The 25,470-nt window shown below is 36.1% G+C and overlaps 1 protein-coding gene across 1 annotated transcript in view; it reads left to right on the plus strand.

Annotated features, from left to right (window-relative positions):
• Nucleotides 1-12,515: 12,515 nt before the first annotated feature.
• LOC132544438 (uncharacterized) overlaps nt 12,516-25,470 on the plus strand; it is a 36,316-nt gene continuing 23,361 nt past the window's right edge. Inside the window, exon 1 of the mRNA XM_060208038.1 lies at nt 12,516-12,581. The gene's annotated coding sequence lies outside the window, so the exon portion shown is untranslated. The remainder of the gene's footprint in view (nt 12,582-25,470) is intronic.

The raw sequence follows: 25,470 nt of genomic DNA on the forward strand, positions 1-25,470 counted from the left end.
ATTTTCAGGAGTTGTCCCGCACGCTGATTCCTTGTATTTTCAGGAGTTGTCCTGCATGCTGATTTCCTTGTATTTTCAGGAGTTGCCCCGCGCGCTGATTCCTTGTATTTTCAGGAGTTGTACCGCACGCTGGTTTCTTGTATTTTCAGGAGTTGTCCCGCACGCTGATTCCTTGTATTTTCAGGAGTTGTCCCGCGACGCTGATTTCCCGTATTTTCAGGAGTTGTCCCGCACACTGATTCCTTGTATTTTCAGGAGTTGTCCCGCCGCTGATTCCTTGTATTTTCGCTGATTCCTTGTATTTTCAGGAGTTGTCCTTGTATTTTCAGGAGTTGTCCCGCACGCTGGTTTCTTGTATTTTCAGGAGTTGTCCCGCGCGCTGATTCCTTGTATTTTCAGGAGTTGTCCCGCACGCTGATTCCTTGTATTTTCAGGAGTTGTCCCGAACGCTGATTCCTTGTATTTTCAGGAGTTGTCCCGCACGCTGATTCCTTGTATTTTCAGGAGTTGTCCCGCACGCTGCTGTATTTTCAGGAGTTGTCCCGCACGCTGATTCCTTGTATTTTCAGGAGTTGTCCCGAACGCTGATTCCTTGTATTTTCAGGAGTTGTCCCGCACGCTGATTCCTTGTATTTTCAGGAGTTGTCCAGCATGCTGATTACAAGTATTTTCAGGAGTTGTCCCGCACGCTGATTCCTTGTATTTTCAGGAGTTGTCCCGCACGCTGGTTTCTTGTATTTTCAGGAGTTGTCCCGCGCGCTGATTCCTTGTATTTTCAGGAGTTGTCCCGCACGCTGGTTTCTTGTATTTTCAGGAGTTGTCCCGCACGCTGGTTTCTTGTATTTTCAGGAGTTGTCCCGCACGCTGATTCTTCGTATTTTCAGGAGTTGTTCCGCACGCTGATTCCTTGTATTTTCAGGAGTTGTCCCGCACGCTGGTCTCTTGTATTTTCTTAATTCGTCCCGCTCGCTGATTTCTTGTATTTTCAGGAGTTGTCCCGCGCGCTGATTCCTTGTATTTTCAGGAGTTGTACCGCGCGCTGGTTTCTTGTATTTTCAGGAGTTGTCCCGCACGCTGATTCCTTGTATTTTCAGGAGTTGTCCCGCACGCTGATTCCTTGTATTTTCAGGAGTTGTCCCGCACGCTGATTCCTTGTATTTTCAGGAGTTGTCCCGCGCGCTGATTCCTTGTATTTTCAGGAGTTGTACCGCACGCTGATTCCTTGTATTTTCAGGAGTTGTCCCGCGCGCTGATTCCTTGTATTTTCAGGAGTTGTACCGCACGCTGATTCCTTGTATTTTCAGGAGTTGTCCCGCACGCTGATTCCCAGGAGTTGTCCCGCACGCTGATTTTCAGGAGTTGTCCCGCACGCTTATTCCTTGTATTTTCAGGAGTTGTCCCGCACGCTGGTTTCTTGTATTTTCAGGAGTTGTCCCGCGCGCTGATTCCTTGTATTTTCAGGAGTTGTCCCGCACCCTGGTTTCTTGTATTTTCAGGAGTTGTCCCGCACGCTGATTCCTTGTATTTTCAGGAGTTGTCCCGCACGCTGGTTTCTTGTATTTTCAGGAGTTGTCCCGCACGCTGATTCCTTGTATTTTCAGGAGTTGTCCCGCACGCTGATTCCTTGTATTTTCAGGAGTTGTCCCGCGCGCTGATTCCTTGTATTTTCAGGAGTTGTCCTGCGCGCTGATTCCTTGTATTTTCAGGAGTTGTCCAGCGCGCTGATTCCTTGTATTTTCAGGAGTTGTCCCGCACGCTGGTTTCTTGTATTTTCAGGAGTTGTCCCGCTCGCTGATTCCTTGTATTTTCAGGAGTTGTCCCGCATGCTGATTCCTTGTATTTTCAGGGGTTGTCCCGCGCGCTGATTCCTTGTATTTTCAGGAGTTGTCCCGCACGCTGATTCCTTGTATTTTCAGGAGTTGTCCCGAACGCTGATTCCTTGTATTTTCAGGAGTTGTCCCGCACGCTGATTCCTTGTATTTTCAGGAGTTGTCCCGCGCGCTGATTCCTTGTATTTTCAGGAGTTGTCCCGCACGCTGATTCCTTGTATTTTCAGGAGTTGTCCCGCGCGCTGATTCCTTGTATTTTCAGGAGTTGTCCCGCACGCTGATTCCTTGTATTTTCAGGAGTTGTCCCGCACGCTGGTTTCTTGTATTTTCAGGAGTTGTCCCGCACGCTGATTCCTTGTATTTTCAGGAGTTGTCCCGCATGCTGATTTCTTGTATTTCCTTGTATTTTCAGGAGTTGTCCCGCACGCTGATTCCTTGTATTTTCTTAATTCGTCCCGCTCGCTGATTTCTTGTATTTCCTTGTATTTTCAGGAGTTGTCCCGCGCGCTGATTCCTTGTATTTTCAGGAGTTGTACCGCGCGCTGGTTTCTTGTATTTGCAGGAGTTGTCCCGCACGCTGATTCTTTGTATTTTCAGGAGTTGTACCGCACGCTGATTCCTTGTATTTTCAAGAGTTGTCCCGCGCGCTGATTCCTTGTATTTTCAGGAGTTGTCCCGCACGCTGATTCCTTGTATTTTCAGGAGTTGTCCCGCACGCTGGTTTCTTGTATTTTCTGAATAAGTATTCCCTACGCTGATTTCAACTATTTTCAAGATTGTATTTTACAGCTACTTTCTATAATTTTCTAGGCTGATTACCGCCCGATGACAGTAGATGTTTTTTTAGTTGTATTCCCGTTGTGTAGAGAGGTGCGATCAGAGGAGTATAATTATACGCTTGAAAGTCTTGTCTCCTTGTAATGACTAGCTTGCTTGACATCCGGTATTTTCTACATAAGTTCCTTCTCAATGACCTTCAGAGATCTTGCCAGTCAACCCTCGCGCTAACCACTTGATTTTCTTAACGTAATTCTGAACTTCTAGGTCTTCAAACGTCATCAATGGACAATTTTCCTATTAAAATTAGCAAACTAAAATATAGATAACGCGAGAGTAGCTTCTAGTATTTTGCCATATTCGACACACATGATGTTGTGGATGAGAAAAAAACCACATATATCTTATAAAAATTCAGAAGAGTATAATTTAAGGGCACGTTTTATCTAAGCACATACTTCTCACGAAGGGTATACTTTATGACTATTTATCAAACTGATGTCTAGACCGCACTAAAGCATTTTCGGATATAAAAAAAACCTGTATACCCACTTCTCGGAACATCCTTCTATATCGTGTGTGTGATCACACTAATCAGACATGTAACAACTAGTGTGAATATGCTGGTAACGACACTTAGAGGGGGAAAGAAACAGAAAGAAATGTAGACACCTCAATCAAACAGAATACGTCTACATACGTTCATACATTACTAATATCTAGTTAATACATATCAGGAATAAAGAGGAGTCAACGAAACAATTCAATTCATGCTTTTGTTGTTTTGTTGTGTGTTTTTTAAACCGTGGTGGTGATAGCTTTGGATTCTCCTCTATCGGTAATTGTTTCTATCGGTACCAGCTGTTGTCAAAATGATTATAATAATGGTTTGAAAAACATTAATAGTCTTGATAGACTACATTGTTGGTAATTATCAAAAGTTTATACAAAAGATTCTCGACAGCAATTATAACACTTTGTCATAGGTAATTGTACTGATCCATTCCTTTGTCGAAACATTGAAATTTTCACTCATGTTTTTTTCCATTTAATAATGATAATAATAATAAACTTTATTTATTTTACAACAATTGCGAAACAAGTTATGTCAACTTATACTAATCACTCTTGTTGGCCCGGATGTAAGTGCGCGAGGGGTCTTATTGTGGGAGGAAACCGGAGTACCCGGGGAAAACCCATTTACTATTGACACCAATGACCAATATGTCGTAAGACAACAAAGACATTACTATAATTTACTGCATCCTGGACTGGACAAAGTTCTTTGGTAATCGTAAAGGTATTTACTTCCATATGATGCAATAATGCCACATTATCTGACATAGTGTTCCTCTCGCTGCACTGCGGACTAGGTGCGACACATATTGTTAAACATAAATTATTTTTATGAACTTAAATGTTAGAGGAAGAGTATGTCATAAATTATATAATTGTAGATTACTTGTTCTTAGGATGACGCTACACTGCTATGGTTGACAGCATCACTGTCCTGTGACGTATTTTATGCTCTCTCGTTTTCGGCTATATTAAAATCATGATATTGTTTATATTGTAAATATGTTTGTACAACACGGTTAACATTGTTGTTATCATGTCTGCCATGTTTTTCGTCGTTTAATAAAATTACATAACTAGATATATTTCTTTCTTTATTATTATTGATATACAATGTACCCAAAAACATAGCTCAAGTCGTGACTCAATTACCGGGGGGGGGGGAATTATAACATTAATGATTTGTATGAACTCAATTGTTAAAGGAAGAAAATGCAATAAATGATATAATTGTAGATACAATACCTGCTCATGAATATTTACAATCAAGATAATTCTGATATATTGATGTTTTGCTTGGTAGTAATAATCCATTTGCAAGGAAAATGAAGAGCCAGGTATGGCCGAATATGATGCTACTGCATCTTAATTAATCATGAATATCAACATGAAATAAACACATACACGGAAAGAGAATTAGTACGTTAACTTTAGTTGAATGTATTTTTTGGTGAGATTATAAAGATAAATATGTAGTTAGTGTTTGTACGATTGCATGTAAATATATGTTCCATTACATTATTGTGTCATAAGAGGTGTTGATTTGTATATGTAAATGGTTTCTGCAGAAAGAATTTCCACTCGAGGAGGAAGTAAAGATCCTTTCATTCATTCTTAATAATGATAATAAAATGGCTTTATCTATTCTTGATAACATATTAAGCAATATTCTCGTCTTACATATGGTCAAGATGATAAATATACAATATTTACAAATACAAAATGTCTTTGAAGATTTCTTAAAAGCTAAAACATTTCATGTAAGAGATTCCTGGAAACTAGAAGAGTTTCTAAAAATGTTTATTTTGTGAGATGGCAAGTAATAACCCTTGAAGAGGAAGCTTTTGTAGATCTACCTTGAACAGCAGACAAATAAATGAAACAATAAAAACTTTGTGGAGCTAAATTATCAACCACATTGTACATTTGATTGTGTAAAACCTCGTTCACATAAAGGCAACCAATTTAGGCTCTTAAACATATCACAGGAAGGTATAGGAAACTCTCAGTTTAAAATTATTCTCTTCTGCAGACGCTCTAGCTTTCAAACCTCCTTTTAGACACTGTTGACCCTGACAGTGGAGCAGTAATCCATGTGTGGGTAATAAAACAATTATAAAACGACATACAAAATGTCTGACTTATAAATGGTCTCATTTTTTATCTGAAAGAAATCACATGATATCCTCATACATTTATGACTCAGTTAAGACAGCTATCTATCAACCCTCCAAGAGTTTTTTCATTATTTACATCTGCAATATTTGTCAACAACGACAGATAAGTCACCCTGTGACCAACATTGTCTCTGTGAAGTAGTTACAATCATTGCTTTTTCCTGTATTTATACGCATTTGGTTGACTTCACACCATTTTGATATAAACCATGGCACCTCATTAAGGTTTGGTTCACAATGTCCAGTGATTTTGCATGAGACTGTGTTGCAGTATCATCTGTATACATATTCATGTCGCAATGGTTTGTAGCTCAGGGAAGGTCATTTACATACAAAATAAACAACAGTGGCCCCAAATATTTAGCCCTGTGATACTCCGACAAGGATAAGAGGAGAGAATCATCAAAGTGTTTTTGAAATTTCTCGTTCAAATAACCTTGAAGAAACTGTTTTAGATGATCATCCATACAATTTGAGATCGGAGATGGATGGTTCACTAGTAAAATACCTTTCTAAAATCTAAAAACAAAACACCGGTTAACATTCCTTTGTCTATGGCATTAGTGCAAGTAATATTAGACAGTGCTGTCAGACACGAGTGCTTTGCTCTGAAACCAGATTGGCTATCAGAAATAAGGTTATGTGCATTCAAAATATCATAAAAATAAACTTTAGTGTGTTTTTCAAGACACTTTGATGAAAGAGACAATATCAACATTGGGACAAAAAAATTATTTTGCTATTTTTTAACACGAGCGTTTACTCGTTCGAACATACCTTCCTTTCCCTAATAGGAGCATGTTTATCAACATCAAGGGACAGACGTTTTCGATGCTCGTCAGTATGCCTAGGGCTTTCATTGTTGTTTAGTTTGTTTTGACTTAATGTGACATTAATTACCCGAATTGACAACGATTTACGTGGCGGGTGTCGCCAATGACACAAATGACTTTTACCTTTCCGGAACACCTGGTCTTATTCTCCTTAGTAGCCTTTTTACGGAATATTTCTTCTGTTCATGTTTTGCCCTCGTTTTATGGATTTCGAGTTTGGATAACATGTCGATATTTCTTTCTTGTTTTAAAAGTTGCCTTGTATGATTTAAATACTTACAGATATAGGAGATTCCCGTACCATTAAAACTAAGATAATACAATTTTAATCGGCAATGATATCTACGTTTTGTTGGTAATTATGTCGTCTATATTGATTAAATACGGGTAACCACACATAAAGTGTTTGTTATTCAAGAACAAGGGTTTATTTAAAAATGCCTTTAGATTTTTTTTTAAAAAAGTCTCAAAATTATTAACGATATATATCAAGGGATGAAGAAACGCATGGTAAACTTTGATGATGATTCTAGGCAAAATGTCGAGTATAATGTTCAATATTTTTAAGTAAGAATGAAGATTTATCTATATAGAACCAACTGCAAAATCAACGATTTATGCATATAGTAAATGATTTAGGAGTAATTGAATGAAATTGAAAGAGAACTCTGTAATCTGAAATCGAAATGGACTGATTGTGGGAGCTGGCTAGTCAATACCGGATATGTCCCCCACATGCTCTCTCCACAACCCTGGTTCGCCTAGGCATGGAGTTCAAGAGTGAGTTTATTCTCCTCATTGGGATGTTCGCCCATTCTTCCAAGAGGACTGCTCTCAATTGGGTCAGAGTAACAGGGGGAGGCTGGTGTCGTCGAACCTGTGTATCCAAATGGTCCCATAAGTGCTCAATAGGGGATAGGTCGGGGCTGTATGGCGGCTAGTCCAGTAGGTGGATATTGTTGTTAATGAGAAAGTCGCAACAGATCCTCGCTACCTGGGACCGAGCATTATTCTGTTGGAATGTGAGGTTGTACTGCTGCAATAATGGGACAACATGGGCCGGAGGATCTCATCTCTATACATAGCGGCAGTTAAATTACCCGCTACCACACCAGTGGTGATTTAACTCCAAGTAAGATTCATCCTCACACCATAAGCGATCCGCCACAAACCTATCCGTCTCTACTACGCAGCAGTCGGCAAAACGTTCTCCACGATGTCGTATAACGACATCGAACGTCTGCTCGAAACAGGGTGAACCGGGACTCATCAGTAAGCAAGACCCACCACCACTGCCTCATTGGGAATATTCTGGGGGCATGTGCTGCCACCCAAGCCATACGACGCTGGCGACGACCTACAAACGCAAATGCGCGAGACGAATAAACCTGTCCTGACGTTGTGACGTCACGCGCGGACGCCCAGACCTTGGTCTGTCAGCAACCCACCCAGTTTCCATTAGATGTCTAACAGGGCGTTCTATAGTGCAAATAAGGAAATGTCTGGCAGCCTGTATTTGCCTTTGACCTTGCATAATCATCGAAATGGCCTAGCCCCTCTGAACTTTCGTCAGCCGTGCCATTGTTTAATGCTAACAGAAATTAATCAGAATATCGGAAAATGATGTGTCTCTATGAAGACCACCTAATGGTATGGCGAGCAGTGGTCACACCACTGCTGTGCACGAAAATTTCCCGTTTCGTGCTTTCCCCGGAAGAGATCGTCACGCAATACAATAATGCAACATTCGATACAGGAACATGTGCAATTTAACCTAGAGAGTTGCTTGACCGATGTTCATTGTTTTTTAACAAAGCGTTCGCAAGATATTGCAAATAATGTCACTCTGAGTTTCTTTATCCCTTTAAGTATATCTTATTGAAATGATAAGCGTATTTCATAGATTTGCCATTATCATTTATATAAAACAATGTATGACACATAGACAAAACAATAGTGAAAAAATACGTATTAATTAAAATCAATAAAGTGAACCGTTCTGATTTGTCAATTAAAATGATATATTCACCTGTGGACATACATTTTGTCTTCAAGGAAGATAGTCTATTTTACGTTAAAATTGTCGCAGATTTATGAAATAGAAGTGAAAACCTCAAATACAGCAGATCTGATGAAATTATTGATATTTGGCTACCGAGAAGAAAACATGGTTCATCCTTTAAACAATTCGGGTCCACGTCTCTTATGTTGCTCCTTTCTGTCAGGTGTTGTCACATTTAACAACAATTGAATCGATATCGCAACTTCATATGTGAAATACGATTAAAAATAAAGACTTTTCATCTGTAAAACTCCTTTGGTGTGTAGAGGCATTTCACATTAAGGTAGCATATAGCCTTAAATGGTTATTCGTGTTTACATTCAGAATCTAACAAGGCTAGACCTATTTATTGGTTAAGATGCAATAGGAGTACGCTATTCTGGGTTATTTTAATTAAAACTGAGAAATGAATAGCGATTCAGATGCATCTTTTTGTACATTACGATGCAATCTCCTGGATTTTAGGATCTTTAGAGGTTTTATGCTCCAGACAAATGTCGTTGGGTTGGGTTTAAGTGTAGACAGAAAACGTTTGATAAATTGTCGGCTCGGAAGAAATGTCGACGTTAACCATTGCATATAGCAATACATGCAGCTCGTAAACCACATAAACTTAAAAGCATTCCTTCACATAAGTAATTTACCAATTCGTGTCATGTTGTTTTTCTAGAGTGACATGGGACGGACGGATGGATGGAGGGAAGCAAAGGCATTTATCATACATTGACGGTTGGATGACTGGACAGAAAGACGTACAGATAGAAAAAGGGAAAAATAGATATAACTAAATGACGGATAACATGAAAAGGATAAACAGGAGCACAAGTCATTATGTGTAAGAGGCTTGGTGTATACCATAAATAGCGATTTTATTGGTTATAGGGTAATCATTAAATCGTATTGATAAGCATTGAGTGAGAAAATTCCTAAGAGACACTAGGTTATCACAGGTCGAAAGGCACAATCTTCTTTAGACATTCGTCTGTGTAGCTGGTAATTTCCTTATTTTCAGAAAAAAAATATCCCGCGACGCTCGACTTCCCGGTCTTAGCAACCGATTCCAGTTTCCGTGGTCATTACGACCGCTGTCGTAAAGTTAGCTTTATAAGTAAACTTGAAAAAAGACATATACATTTCCTATGATTAAAATTTCTATTTAATATTTGAACTATTTGTCTATTCTCGTAAAGAAAAAACAAAGATAATTCAAAATCCTCTAAGAAATATAAAATATATTAGATTGTAGATCATTTACCAGCTAACCATGCTCAGTCGTCCACTGTTTACTCGGCTTCGAGAATAATAGATATCTTGCTAACCAAGAAGACGCAGCATTGGGTAGTTAACTGTTAAATAATCACAGATCTTCCGTCAATGAATGTTTATCGGAAACTCTGGTAATTTTGTTCCGTCGGACCTTGGAAAGGTTATCTGACCTTTAAGGCTGCTAATTATAGTTACCAATGTCATCAAGATGAATCTTAAATCTAGAAATTTCCCTTTTAATCAATGCCAAACTGGTTTGCATCGCAGCATTTTAGCCTCATTTTCAGGCTTTATATTGCGCGAGTTGTAACAGCCAGATTCGTACTATTGGTTATCCTGTGTACAGATAGTGCAATTTTTCCATTTTATAAATAGACAAATAATAATGTCTAAATATCTTATTCCAATAAATTCGTTTATTTGGATTGAAGTGTAACGGCAACTACCTTGGTTTTCTCTTTGATAACGTGGTATTGCTGTGATTTGACTAATATTTATAAATGGGGGTTTCGTTGATAAGACAGATGACATCTTTATCTGGATTCTGCGCACATTTGTTTGTGTTTCGCATATTGTTGTCTCAATGTTTTGAATTCCAATTACGGTTCTTGGTTTTGTTTTTATTAGCGATGTTTCAGTATGAGATCTGAAAGCGTCATACATCACCCCAATCAATAAGAAATACCTTTGATATAAATTGTTTCAATTATAGAAAAATTCAGATTTTGATTCACCGATCTTTAAAAACTGAAAATCAATTTAAATAGTTATTTTTGAAAACAAGAATGATTGATAATACGACAATAAAAATACATACACAGAAATCAGTAAAATCGAATGTCATTTTAAGATAAAATTCAACCTTGTTTTGTTGTTAAAGAGTTTAATTTTAGGGCCTAGGTAGGACGGGTGTCAAGCGTGATGCCAAGAGTAGAAAACAAGACACAAAACGAAAAAAACAGTCAAGACAGAAAGAAAAGTTCTAAAGATCCCGCATGTTGCGATGGTGCAGCAAGCATACTTTGGTCTCTTCAATGTCGCATTGGCACAAGATACGCAGGTAAGCCCCGATATTCTGCTTAGGACCACTAGTGATCGTCTAGTGGACCGTTTTCTTGGGCTCTGCGATCATATATCAGAGAAACCATCACCGACACAGTAAGAGTAGATTTTGTTTACTGTACAGACATAACTAAACGTTCTGTTGAGATAAAGTTTTATCTTAATAATATTTATGTATAAACCCATACAGAAACATTCTCAAATGTATAACACTTGCCACTCTGTGATAAGACAGGCAACATACAGTGGGGCATCAAAGATGACTTCAGGACTACTAGACACAAGATATCTTAATAGAGGGCCAATCGCAATGTATAACCAAGCAAGCAGGATTCCCTTCTGGCTACTTTGTCTATATTTCAAGTCATTTAATCAGTATGTATATTTTTCTAATACATAACTCACAATAATTGTATTTGAGTAGACAGTTTAACTTCTATATATAGCTATCTGATCGACCGACTTGCAGATGCATACACCAAGTAACTTTCTGACTGGTCAATGGCCTGTTTGGTGAGGTGAAATTCAAAGCAAAACTGGTCTTTGGACTTTTTAACGCTGGTTCTATCACCAGATGGTCTTATTGAAACACACAATGCAAAAACATATAAAAGGACATTTGAGGGATAGAAAATAAGTGGTAGTAATAGGGAGATGGTATTTATTTGTGATTTTCTATAAGCAAGGTGTCAACACATGGCCTTTATGTTGAACTTGTCTTAAATCAATGTTCTTGATTAGATATACAAACTATAGATATTAGAAATACCAATACCATTCTACACCTTTACTATTCCATTACGTATCCTAATCATGGTGAGAAGTTCAAAATGCTGTTTATTTTGATAATAAATCAAGAAAATACGTCAACAGTATCACAATCCAAACTCAATAAAACTAGGACAAAATATAAACAAAGGAAAGATTTACACGGAGACTCCTGAAAGTAAAAGGAAAATAAGACCAAGTGTTTTGGAATGATAAGCGTCTTCTGCTACATCGATCGGCGACACCCGCCATATAAATCTTTGTCAATCCAAATCAGTAATGTCAGGTTCTTAAATAAGAACAAGGTATACAACAACGGAACCAACAGGCGAACTAACGAAATCAAACACGTTAAGCTTCAAATCGTGCAATGGAATATAATATTTCTCAACGAGTTATTTTCCAAATATAAATTGACAGCAACCATTTATACAAATTACAGAAATTAATTATTTGATGTCTTCAAAACAATAAAGTGCGAAACAAAATAAAAGCAAAATATTCCATACGCACTGTTTACACACTGTACGATACTCCTAAAAACAACACGGATAAACACAATGAGCATATAACCTGTACTGATTCAACAAGGGAAAACCCAAAACCGACAAAACGTTCTCAACAAGAAGTTTTTTTCTAAAACTGCAGTTCATTTTGAAATACAAAAGTACCTGTTCCTGTGTTATTCACATCATTATAGAAAAATTATCTCAAAATTACCAGCAAAGAATGGTACCTGGTCCCATTGCTAGAATCTTGCTCAATGACGTCACAATAAACATGTTATCCAATCAGAACGTCTGTGGTCGCACTATTCATCTGGCCAGTAGGTATAATAGGACAATACTGCCATGCGTATCGCCGAAACGCGATAGAAAATAACACTTAATAAGAGAGACGATATAACCAATTAAAGTGATAAGAATCGAACGCGATCTCGAGTCCGATATGATATACCACTAACCTGACCGTCCACTGGTAATAATTTACACTCAATAATTGGGATTCAGAAACTAAATTTGTCAATTTAAGCGACATTTCTGCTGGTATAGTCCTGACTCTGATCTGATAATCGTTCCGAAAACATTTTCTATTGGCTTCATAACCGAATAAACTGTCAATTTCCGATGTCATTTTCACCATTACACCGCATAGGCGGACGCTAACCATCTCGCTGTTAACACATCTTCAGGGCAGACAGTAGCGCCGACCTCGTCCTCTGTAATCCGAGGTAAGCCTTTAAACTATCTAGAAATAAGAGTATCATTGACCTATAATATCCAGTAGGTGTTAATCTGAAATGATCGATTATTAGTTCCTAGTTCATTGTTTGTTAATTAAAATCCGCCAATGAGAACGTCTTTGATCATGATTTTATATAATGAAATATTCGATTTTAGTTTTCAGCTCAACACTTTGTAACTATATGATTTCATTTCTAATCATATTTTGATATATAAACCAATCTCAAGTTATACGTTTAATTTTCAAGTGGAATTAATCTAATTAACAATACACGTGCGAATTAATTGGTCTTATTTCATATTTCATAAACAATGGGTCCGATTTATTTTGATGTTATGTTTGTAGAGGCAATGTTGGATTTGCCCAGTAAAATTGATATAGTCATGCATAATTTTGGGACAATCTGTAACCGCTTTTAGCAGTAGACTTTGCATTAAAATATATATGATAATACAAACCAAGTTTAGAGTAAAATAAGTCAAACATTGGATTAAACTGCATCATACAGCTATCCTTCTATGAATTTTGAAGTCTAAGAGGCCACTAAAGAAAATACAAAGAGATCGAAAGTAAAGTCAAAATCTAGAAAGGGAGCTACACTTTCGCCATAATTCAATAAATATCGTTATGTTAGGACAGTTGTTGCCAAAGAACCTTGTATCGTCACCTCCTTTTAAGTTGAGACGGAGAATGATATATATCCACTGGTGTCTATTAGTACAGTCTGTCCAACTGGTTAGAAGCAACATCTTTTCTTAAATTCATTCAGTTGTTTTATCATATTCCATCTCCGCTTTTCATAAATCTGAATCTTTAAAATATATCTTACCCTTTTTGATTTATGATTTACGATTATGAGAGAGTCTAAATTACGGAGTAATTATAGAACTATGTATCTTTTAGACAATGTTAAATAGCAAAACTGAGAACAAAGTAATGTTGGCAGTCTCTATATTTTAATGCATTCATTTTTCGTGGATGCGATCAAATCGGTGTTCACATTTGTATAAATATCCATTCGTGTATAGAGTCGCTTACAACAAATAAATCATTGTTATCAAATGTCAGCTTTCAATGTCCCTACTATCACAAATTTCATCACTTCATTTTTTCAATAAAACAATCCTTATATGGCACGATATTTCTAAAGGTCAGTTTTGCTGTTGTGTTCAACAAAATTGCAGCTATCCTATTAATGTGACGTATCTAGAACACCACTGAACAGATCGCCCCTGTTTGGAAGATTATTTAACCCAGAGAAACAGTACGTGTTAAGATCCAACAGAATGCCTATATTTATGGACTAATTCTGGGCTCAGTTCTTCAAAGCCTTGCTCAACAAAATATGGAAAAGATCTTACATATCTTGGAAGAAAAAACGAGAAAAACTATTAAGTTTTTGTTTTTATCCAGTTTATATACATTTTATATAAATTATCGAGACGATTTTGTTAAATTATTAAGTGTGCAAACTGCTGGTATTTTTTTCTGAGCAAATTACACGTTTCCATGTTTAATTAATTTTTTTTAAAACGAAATTCATTAAATAAGAAGAAAGTATCCCCCTCCCTTCAAATTATATTTCAATAAGTGGTTTGGCTGATTTTGATCTTCATTCTATACTTCCGATCTTCAGACCCTTAGCATCACTGGCTGGTTCTAAAGGGACGAATCATTGATTGACATATCCTTTAGATACTAAATTGTCCTCGTCTCTTGTATTTCTTTTGAACAATCCTTCTTATACATGTCAGTACATTCACATCCTATAATACATAGATTCGCCTTTCTAACTTCTACTCATTGCCGGATATATTTGGGTACCATTGACAACAATAATCATTCACCTGTCTGTTGGAATTCTGATTAGAATTCAAATCAGGAAGCAAACTGGATTATCTGTTAACGTCACGCGCTCAATTTAAACTTCTGTCAACTTTATTCATGATTCATCACACAAAATGTCTACGAATCACAGGAGAGGAGAAAGTTCCGTGACGGTGTAAAATGATTGTGTCTAACGATCTTCTAATGACCTTTCTCAATGAATTACATCTAACGAGGCCCATCAAGGGAAATTCTTGGTGTTTTATTAGCAACAAAGATATTCCATTTGCAGATTTTCAACTGCGTCTTGTTTTCAAATGTTATTTATCTTGTCTTTAATTAGAAAATAAATATACGATTGACTACTCTCACTGTCGAGCTATTTTCATATTAGTTTAAAGGTAGGGTTTTATGATAATATCCCTTCGTGTGCCTCTCATTGATGCATATTTTGGTGAGAAATATACATCTGATAGATAGCGACATTTTAGAAAATTTCATTTGTCGTCAGTAAATATAGACACAACTGTAACCTCTCTGGTCACCGCTTTTGACACTTTAGTGGAGACCTCGAGCCGAAATTGACATCAAGTGTCTCGATAGCGTCCTCACACGCACAGATTCCCGCACCGTAAGTTTCTGTAATTGGTTCCCATATTCTGTCATACAGTCTGTAGACAACAGCTGTTGCAAGTCTCTAAGATAAAAAAGATTTTACACACATCCATATAGAAAGAAAAAATTGTCATTTATCGATATTCCGTGCTTTGTTCACTGCTACAGGAACACATTGAGCTTCTTTTGTACCATCCTTAAAAGATACTAAGTTTGCTAGACGTTATAAAACAAAACCTAACCTCAGCTGTCGAAATACTGCTATTAAAATCAATATTTGTACCACACCGACGTTTCAAACATTTACATCACAATTAACTTTGACATTATGTATAGTTCCGTTCATTTGTCCTAACAGCACTAAGAGCGTGTTTCACTGTTTCAATCAAAACCCACGGGCCCTATTATTATATTAATAATGTTAATGGTAAATTGTAAATTGCTATCATTCTGTTATGTAAAGTTAAGGTTTGTGATTCTCCCAAACCTGGAAGAGATGAAAAAAAATATCTTGTTAATTTCGAAAATAAGCTGTAATGAAAAATCTTGTTAATTGATACATCAGAATATTTCTTGCACATCGTGTTATATCATGTAAAAGAGGGTGGGGTATTGTTGGGAGCGACATGTTATGTTTTCGTGTGCTATTTTGTCACATCATTGCGAGGGCATGAGAATCATGGTATATAATAGAGGGTGGGGGTATTGTTGGGAGCGACATGTTATGTTTTCGTGTGCTATTTTGTCACATTGTTGCTAGGGCATGAGAATCATGGTATATAATAGAGGGTGGGGGTATTGTTGGTAGCGACATGTTATGTTTTCGTGTGCTATTTTTGTCACATCATTGCGAGGGCATGAGAATCATGGTATATATATACATGTTATGTTTTCGTGTGCTATTTTGTCACATCATTGCGAGGGCATGAGAATCATGGTATATAATAGAGGGTGGGGGTATTGTTGGGAGCGACATGTTATGTTTTCGTGTGCTATTTTTGTCACATCATTGCTAGGGCATGAGAATCATGGTATATAATAGAGGGTGGGGGTATTGTTGGGAGCGACATGTTATGTTTTCGTGTGCTATTTTGTCACATCATTGCGAGGGCATGAGAATCATGGTATATAATAGAGGGTGGGGGTATTGTTGGGAGCGACATGTTATGTTTTCGTGTGCTATTTTGTCACACCATTGCTAGGGCATGAGAATCATGGTATATATGTTTTCGTGTGCTATTTTGTCACACCATTGCGAGGGCATGATGCACACGGAATCGCGAAGGTAATAATTTCACGAAGCAATTTTTGTGTACGTTGTGAATGTAGTATTTCAGAAACCTTTTAAAATTTGTCAATGTGCATAATACATTAAAGGCATAAGTACGATGCATTAAGGGAGAACACAGTTTTACCCTGATTTGAAGATATGGAATTTGTTTCCTGTTTTTTTCTTTTCTTTTCTTTTTTTTTTTAAATTTATTAATTTGTTTTTTTGCTATTTCATATCTTATATTTATTTTTGTCTGTCATGGGTATTAAGGAACGGCGAAAATTGGTTCATTTATGAATTAGTTTCAGAAACAGTTACATTCTCCCAAATCTGGAACAGATGTTGATGCGGTGCTGATGATCAATTTACTGCGATTCGGGAATTATTATAATGCGTAGATAATATTGTGTATAAAGTTGTTTAAGCATAGATTAATAGACAGGGATATCTCAAACCGAGGGGTATTCAGCGAGATTTTGATTTTTTTCTTTTCAAATACTATACCGAGGGTTAAAGAAAATATTGTTTTATATATATATTAAATTTATTCTTTATTTAAAACTTTTACATGACATATATTTTCATCAAATGTAATCGTTATCATCAATACAGACGGAAACATGAATTTTCTAATTTTGGTGTTTTTCGTTTAGTTTTTTTCATATGTTGTCATCTCCTGATTTAAACAACAAATTGGTTTCTAACATCCTGACAATAAAATTCCACTTTGAAACCGTTAAGTGATGGAGGGAAAGCAAAACTGAACACGACCTCCGATGATTGGACAACATATTTTACTAATATAATTTCAGCTTTGGAGATATGATTTCCACAGTTTATATACATTGGTTTATGACTGGTGATGCTTAACATGTAACGAAAATTAATACGCATATCAACACTGAGAAACGTTTTCCTTCGACAGTGTGTATCATTGTTCAATTACAGGCTACAGCGATGCAAAATTGTCACACGGGACTATTATAACCCACAGTAACACAGGATCACTTAAATGTCAAACAAAAAGATACACACGAACAATATACATTTGTGATTGTAGTTATAACAGGATTACTGATAAACTTGTAAAACTTTACGCTCAAGTAAATCACTCTTCATTTCATAACCGCAACGTCACGTCAACAATGCAATGCAACTACTAAGGAAGAAAGGTACGAAAACAATAATTGTTCATCCTTTGATGAATGAAAATTTGTAAGCTGCAAACAAGCTGCAAGGTTTGTGTTTGTCTGCTCATTTATCTCCCTTTCGTGTTGAGATTTCGGGACCCAGATTCTATCTAACGTTCATAGGGCTGACAGATACTCAAGTTAAGTTACATAAAAGAAAATCGTGGACAAAAACGGAAGAAATAAGATTCATACTGAAATACTTTAAAAGGTAAAAGGGAAACAATACCACGTGCTTCAAAGTGATATGATTTTTTAACATTGTACTGTGAGTGTAGTTTTGGTAGTGATCAAATACATGATGAAAGGTGGTTCTTGTCATAATCATTTACACAAGAATGCTAATTACTGAACGAAAATGACTATCCTTTTATAATGACATGTTCAAGGGCGATGCTGATGACATAATACAACATAACATAGGAAACTCTTGGTGAACAGGTCTCGTACACAAAATATTTCAAAGGTTGTCGAGTTATGTGATCATTATCCTACAGCCTCGTGAGAGGGACAGTTGAATTTGTTAATCCGCAGTTCCAAACCGTAACTTGTTTTGTTTCCTGTAAATTGGGGAATCGAGCAGACCTTCCAAATATATAAATGAATGTATCCTTGTTTGATGTCGTGTCTGGAGAAATATTAGCATAATCACATATGAGGAGACGCCAAACTGTTTCATTCATGAACTGAAAGTTTGTCTTTATTTCGATCCATGTAGAATAAATGTGCTTGCCATTATGATATCATTTGGAAAATTTTGTGATCTGAAAAAAACAAAGAAAATACAGACATTTCAGCTGTAATTCGAAATTAAAATCAATGACAAAATTTGAACACAGGAAATATTCTCAAACACAGGGCCAAAAAGACCGTTTGTTTCGGAATAGTAAGCGTCTTTTGCAACAGCCGACATTCAGAATTCTTGGTTATAAAGTCCACCAGTAGTGCTAACTGTCAAAGCAATAGGTTGTGACCTAGTTTTTCTCCGCAACACAATATAAATAATGTGAACTAATAGTTATATGCAGTGAACATTAATACAAGCTATATTCGGTCTAGAGAAAATCAAGCAATAAAGAGTTTTCGACGGTTTCTTTGGTATTTTCATATTGATTTTATATATATACTTCAACGATGAAGTTTACATTTTTAAAAGTTTAAAGTCAATATTGTCAAGAACGCTTTAGAACAGCTGATTGATAATTAAGCTGGTACATGGTTTCCGTTATCGTCAGAGAATTAAAAATTACAAAGTAGATTCATAACCCATTCGCCAAGGCAAATTTTGTTGCGAGTAAGTAGCGCATGCGTAAATCGATGATCATTAGCGAAGTCATATACATCTAAATGCAAATAATGCTCATCAAAATGGCCCATTTGTCGGTGCTTACATAGGTTACAGAAGCATTTTGGTAATACATACTTTTAGTGATCGCGATTGTTCGCTATTTAAAAACAAAATCAGAAAACACGATTCGGAATAGCTTTTATATTAGACCTAAAGATATGTCATAGTCGCCTGATTATTGTCAGAGATTGAGTTCTTCTCAGCCGTGATCCGCCGTACTATAACTTTAAAGCCTTTCATTATTTGAGGAAAGCAGTTTTATCTCCAGAAATTGTACCGCAAAGTCCTTTGATAATGCCCTTGTTTTTTCCCAATTTACATGTGAATTGTTGTTAGGCATCAGATGGGTTTGTTCCTGTCCAAATATGACATTTTTGCATGGTTAAAAGTAGCCTGAGGATAGATTTTGTGAAAAAGAAAATTGATTTTAAACGTCTTACATTAAACCACACTGAGTAGTAAAAACATGGATAAGAAAAGATGGATATATTTACAAACACAGCAGCAGTACAATGGTAAAGTACTTAATTCTAATTATAACTTGAAATGTAAAGAAAGCTTATCCTAATCTGCAGTTCCGGTTACTATACATGGAAACCATATTCGTCATTACCTCATGTTGTTGCCAAAATAGTGTGAAAGCAGGGTTATCATTTAACTGTTAGCGCATGAATATATTTCCTTTTGAACGACCATGCGACATTATAAACCAACCGGAAAGAAGTGTAATTAAAGTTACCATGAAAGTCATCCTGCACGTGACCGTTATGATTTAAGTATTGTTTGCACAAAAATGGCCCAATACACTGTGAATTTCTTTTCATTTATTTGTTTTATTTAAGTTTAAAACAGGTTATAATCGACATCAAAATTAAGAGCTGTAGGTGCAACAAACAAGTTATTTTGTTTTGTTTTTTTTCGTTGTCTTTTACAATGACCATAAATGCCATTATATAACATTGCAGTTCGAGATTCATATAACATTTAAGAATATAATGGCCTGAAAAACATGACCCATCGCTTGGATACATGATTATGTTTCCTTCCTAATCTCTTTACTTTCGAGAGGCATTTTGTAATTTATTGTTGGATATGATGGATGTTTCATATCTTTGTATGTCAACAGCAAACCAAATTCAAAAACAAAAACAGAAAAAAAGTTCATAAATGATAGAATGGCTGAGTGTTTAGATTGGAGATTCACACTTCATCAAGGAGCAATGTATCTTATATATATATATATATATATATATTTACATATTATGTTGAAATTATTTTCTCATTGACGTTCGAATAATAGGTATGAGAAAACCATTTTGGCAAAAGATGATGTTTGGCTGGCTTCGATATCTGTATTATTTAAGAGACAGTTTTATCACGAAAGCCTTCTGGGACAAATAGATCTCTCTTTAAGACAACGTTTTATCTATGGAGGCGCTCATGACGTGCTATTGATTCAATAGATGATGATCTATCCCGGCGCGGAAGTTGTAAAGGCACTTTATTCTCTTTTGCGAAACTTCCGCCGTGTTAATGTAATAAAACTGAAGATCAACCGGCCAAACACCTTTAAAAGTCTGGTGACAAAGTTCATATGGTAATGGTATAGGACTTTATAGGGCTCGTAAACATATCTAGTATCTTAGACAGGCAAAACATTTATGTGATACTGAAATAGATGAAATACTCTTTCAGAAGACAGCAAAACGACACACAAGTGAATAGTACCTGGCAATACAAATTAAGAGATAGATACAGTAGAGCGAAATATTGAATTAATACCGCTGCTTTGCTCTTCTTAGAATCGTCACTGCTAGTGTTGGTCTTAACTGTTGGAACATGGAAGGCAACCAAGGAATGCATGTCAAAAACAAGATGGAGGGTGTCAATAAATTTCATTATTTTCAATACTGAATTATTTTAAAAGAGCATTCAGCGCGTGTGAATATATTCTGAACCGAGCCACTATTTGATTAAATTAAAACATGGTATACAAATCTGGGAATAATCTAGATGATTTAGCTTCCATTAGAAATGTCTACCACCTGCAATCTTGAAGATTGTACAAATGACACACAATAGCACCTTTCAATGCAACAATAGAAGTAGATACCGTATAGCGAAATAATGAACCAAATCGCATCATACAGCTGTCACAAACTCGTCTGTGTTATTGAAGTGCGATATTTTGTAATCTAGGAGGCGGCTGAGGAAACCTAAAATGTCAAAAATAAAGATAGGACGGTGAACCAGGTCTATAATTCATTTAATTTCGAAATTTTCATCAATATCAAAATTCATATTTTAAACCACTCTGTATTTATATGACCGAATTAAAATTAAGATTTTATAAACACTTTACGGTCAAGCTCAGGTTATACTGGACACTGATATACATTACAAAGAAACCGGTCGTTTTTCTATTACGTGAAGAGTTAATGATCAGAATGTAATACAGGGAGTATGTAAAATATGTTGGTGTCTTCAGCGTTCTTCTGGAAATCACTGATATGTGATTAAAAAGTAATATCGTTGTCACATATCTTAGAGTAGCACCCATAAATGATTATTTCATTTAACTCACGATAAAATCTTTTTCGTGCGCTTGTTTCAATTTCCTTTCATGGACTTGTTTGAATTTCGTATGGTCCATATAGCCCGAGAACAATATTTAGGTTTCAGATATTTGTAATCCTGTATCTACCAGAACCTCGATTGGGCTTTGTGGGATTAGAACCAAGGTGAAGAGTCTATTAACCTAAGGAATAGATAAATACGATCATCTGTGTTTGTTCCAGATAAGCGGCAGACACTCAAGGTTGTAATTTGACAGCAACGCCCCCTACAGGCGATCGCTGGTGTTAGATTAATCAACAGCATATAGTGGCTCCCGTCTGAAATCCCCGGAGCCAAACTCTATCAACTGGTGTAAACGAGCGGGATCTGTTGGACGACATCAATACTTCATCCGAGGTCTTTATGCTCGTATCTCTCGATTACAGTCACAATTTTATTAAGTTTGCTCAGATAACTTACAATTTCTTTGCATATAAACATGCGGAAATTAGCCTGATGATTGCAAGTTCCGGTAATCAGATAAGGCACTGTGTCTGTTTAGTGACTTATCGCATCCTGTTCGGACAGGGATCATAACACATCTGTCGATGTTCAAAGCCTGGTTAATATGGGTGGACAAGGTGGTAACTCAATAACGACAATATCGACCTATTTCTGATCTCAATAACGACACTATTGACCTGTTTCTGGTATCATGATTTCCACTGGTCGGTGATTGGTGTCTGCTTTATGTAGACACTGGTGATTATTGTCATGGTACTCATGATCTGTTGGACTTTTGTTGCCAAACTCTTAGTGATATAGATGGTGTTACAAGCATTGTAATGAGCGTCAGATTTCATAGAAATTGATCATGTGCTCGTCATCAGATGCTTTTTCTTTGGTAAGCAAAGAATCAAAAACAATAAAGAGACATAAATAGGCACGCATTGAAACAACAACATTATCATTCAAGTTGGATATAAAGAAAAGGCAAATAATATACATATGTTTTATAAAGAGCATCGGCTGACATGATGTCGACTGAAATAGGCTAGGGATACTGTTATATGTCTTTACTTAAAAGCAAAATAGACATGGTATATAGAGGAAATGAGATTCAGTCAACGAAAATAACGTTGATATATAATGCATTTAGTGTATAGATATACCTCAGCATATAGGCTGATATCAACTTTCAATAAAAAAAACCAGAATCAGAAAATGTAGAACCAAATTATGACAGTGTTGCTTCGTCCTGCAAGAGCACGCCAATGATGTGCGCTAGCCCGTCAATTCATGTCATTTCCTTGTTTTCCACGCTTATATTCTGAACTTTGTTACTATTCAAAAAAGGAATCAGATTGCAGGTTACGCCTGACTCAAGTCTACCAAAAGTGTCTACCACATGCAATCACACAGACTGCACAAAAGACACCCAAGTGAATAGTATCTTTCAAAGTTACTTGGCACAAAGAGCGGGCGGAATATTATCAATAACTCATTATTGCTTTTTTATATCATCGTTCTTCTTCATTAAATGAAACTGTCTTTTATGTTAACACGTTTCATAAAGAAAGTACATTCAAGAGAAATATTGATGTTTTAGCAATTATACGACGATCGTCACCGGCGCCTTTCGTCCAGTGATACTATTACTATGATAAATGGACCGAAAATGCAAAGATTAAGAGTCATACTCGAAAATGGCATTCGGTGCTTCACCAAGTATCAATTAAATCGTGCGTCTCTATCAATTTTAGGTGATATCAAGAATGCGTCGACGGGGCCTAATGAACGTTCTTGACTAATGTTTATGAATAGAAAGGTTCAGACCTTTCGAAGATATTATTTTTTTGTACTTTTTCATCTCATTTTTTCACATTTTTTTCCATTTCCGAGAAGGTTTATCTTAATAAATATTTATTTTTCGGAGATTCACGCTGTGAGACGTTTTCCACCAAAGGGGTGTCGTTCATTTAATCTGAGAATGACATATTTCAATTATTATTTTGTGCTGATTACAAATGAAACACAATAATCTTTTCTTCACTTTCTTTTTTCTTTCCATCGACATTTTAACAATAGGAAGAGTGACAGTTTTGCACTGATCGACTTTTGAAAGCCTATCAATGAATCACCATATTGGAACAAGTCCAAAGTCTTTACAAGGTTAGAGAAAAGATAATATTTTACAGGAATAGGACAGAAAAGGAAAACGGCGATAAATACTATCCGTTTGATATTTATGTCATGAGAGAGAAATGCATTGTGTGGCATGCACTTTGCTTGTCATGATAATAGATTGCACGTGAGCACGAGGATGATAACTATTCCATAAACAGTTAATGGACAAAGAGAGGTAGGTTATTCATATTTTCTGAATTTACCAGCAATTATGCAGTTATAAATGATGCGGTAACGAAGCTTCAGCAAATGCTTCTAAGTGCTTTTAACCCTTAAGCAACAATGTTTTGTCGTCGTCTATAATGGATTTGTTTGTATATACTTTTGAACGTCTTGGGTATTGCAGTTTCAGATTTTGACTACTTGAAATATATTCTTGAAAGTTTAAAATGATAACACAGGTTTTACAACCCATATATTTGGATAGATGGATTTGCCAGTAATTATGAAAAATATGTTTAAGCGTTTCGGTTACTTACAAACATCGTCTGCGATAATGGTATGTAATTTTGAAACAACATTATCCTTGTACTATGTAACCTATTGTTCATATATGCATCTTCCTAGACTTCCAATGTTGAAAACAAACTGCTGGCGAATTTGTGAGTGTTATGGTTGTCAAGTCGATCTGAGAAATGTTATCATTATTAACATTTTTTGAACTGACAAATCTGGCTTCCATTTAAATCCAAATCTAATTTAATTTTAAATCTAATCTACATTTTCATGGCGGTTGTCGTCGATTAAGCAAGAGACACTTGCCCTTCTGGAACACCTAGTCTTATTTTCTTGTTATTTTTCATGAGTTTCGTTATTACTATTTGAATTGAGTTGGATAATGATGTCATTGACATGTTGGTATGTTTTGTTATTTGCGACAAAACTCAAACTGAAGGTTAGCTCATTTAGGACGTTTACTGGCAGTTATAAGGTATTTACAGATTCACTAGGTCTAAACAGAAAGACTTCAACGAAGGGAAACAAAGAAAAAGAATCACACCACATATTATTTATAATTAAATGATAGGAATGACATCATACTTACAGCTCGTCAATTAATTTTGATTTGAAGTGTGTCATTTCTTATTGTTAAGAATATTCATACATGATTTATCTGTCTGTCTCTTTATTTTTTAAGGAAATTTTTTATGCTTAGCGCATACATTTCGTCAATCAATGGATAGAGAATATAAACTTCTCAATTAACATTCGATTTTCAAGAACGTAACATTGTAAACAGCGATCTCGCTAATACAACGAAGCCAATACCTTTAGTTGTAATACGATCGGTTAATAGATTTTCCACAGAACAATGCAAACTTGGCTATCATTAGGAAGCTGCCAAACGCTAAATTTCGTCATCTGCTGTAATTCATTCAGCCAAATTTAATGTTTCCGTTGCAGTGACGTCAGAGCTGGTTGAAAATTACGTCGATTTGAATAAAATTATAGGTGTTCAAACTGAATGAGTCGATACCGTGCAAAGTTAAGGTATAATAGCTATGATTACAAGTGATTTAAGTTTATAATTATTGCATTGTTACGCTAAATTTCATTGGCGGAAAATACAAACCATTGCAAAATCAAATTTCATTGGTTTATATGTCAAAGACGAAGATTCGCGATCAAACAAGGCTTATTTAGCCTAAATACAGACGACATGCGTTGAAAATTACGACGACACAGCGAAAACTAATCAGGTATTTTAAAATCATTTAGTTGTTATAAGATATATTCATTTTTTTCAGAATTACGTTTCCTTGACGTCGGTTCGTTATCCCTATTTATGGGAAGAGTTCTCAAAATCTTCACTTGTGAAAATTTTGAATGCACTTTTTACAAGCATCGAGGAAATGAACAATATATTTTAAAGTGTTAA

The sequence above is a fragment of the Ylistrum balloti genome, unplaced genomic scaffold (assembly GCF_031769215.1).
Source record: "Ylistrum balloti isolate Yb309-2 unplaced genomic scaffold, AGI_CSIRO_Ybal_v1 Utg369798, whole genome shotgun sequence".
In the NCBI taxonomy this organism is placed as follows: domain Eukaryota; kingdom Metazoa; phylum Mollusca; class Bivalvia; order Pectinida; family Pectinidae; genus Ylistrum; species Ylistrum balloti.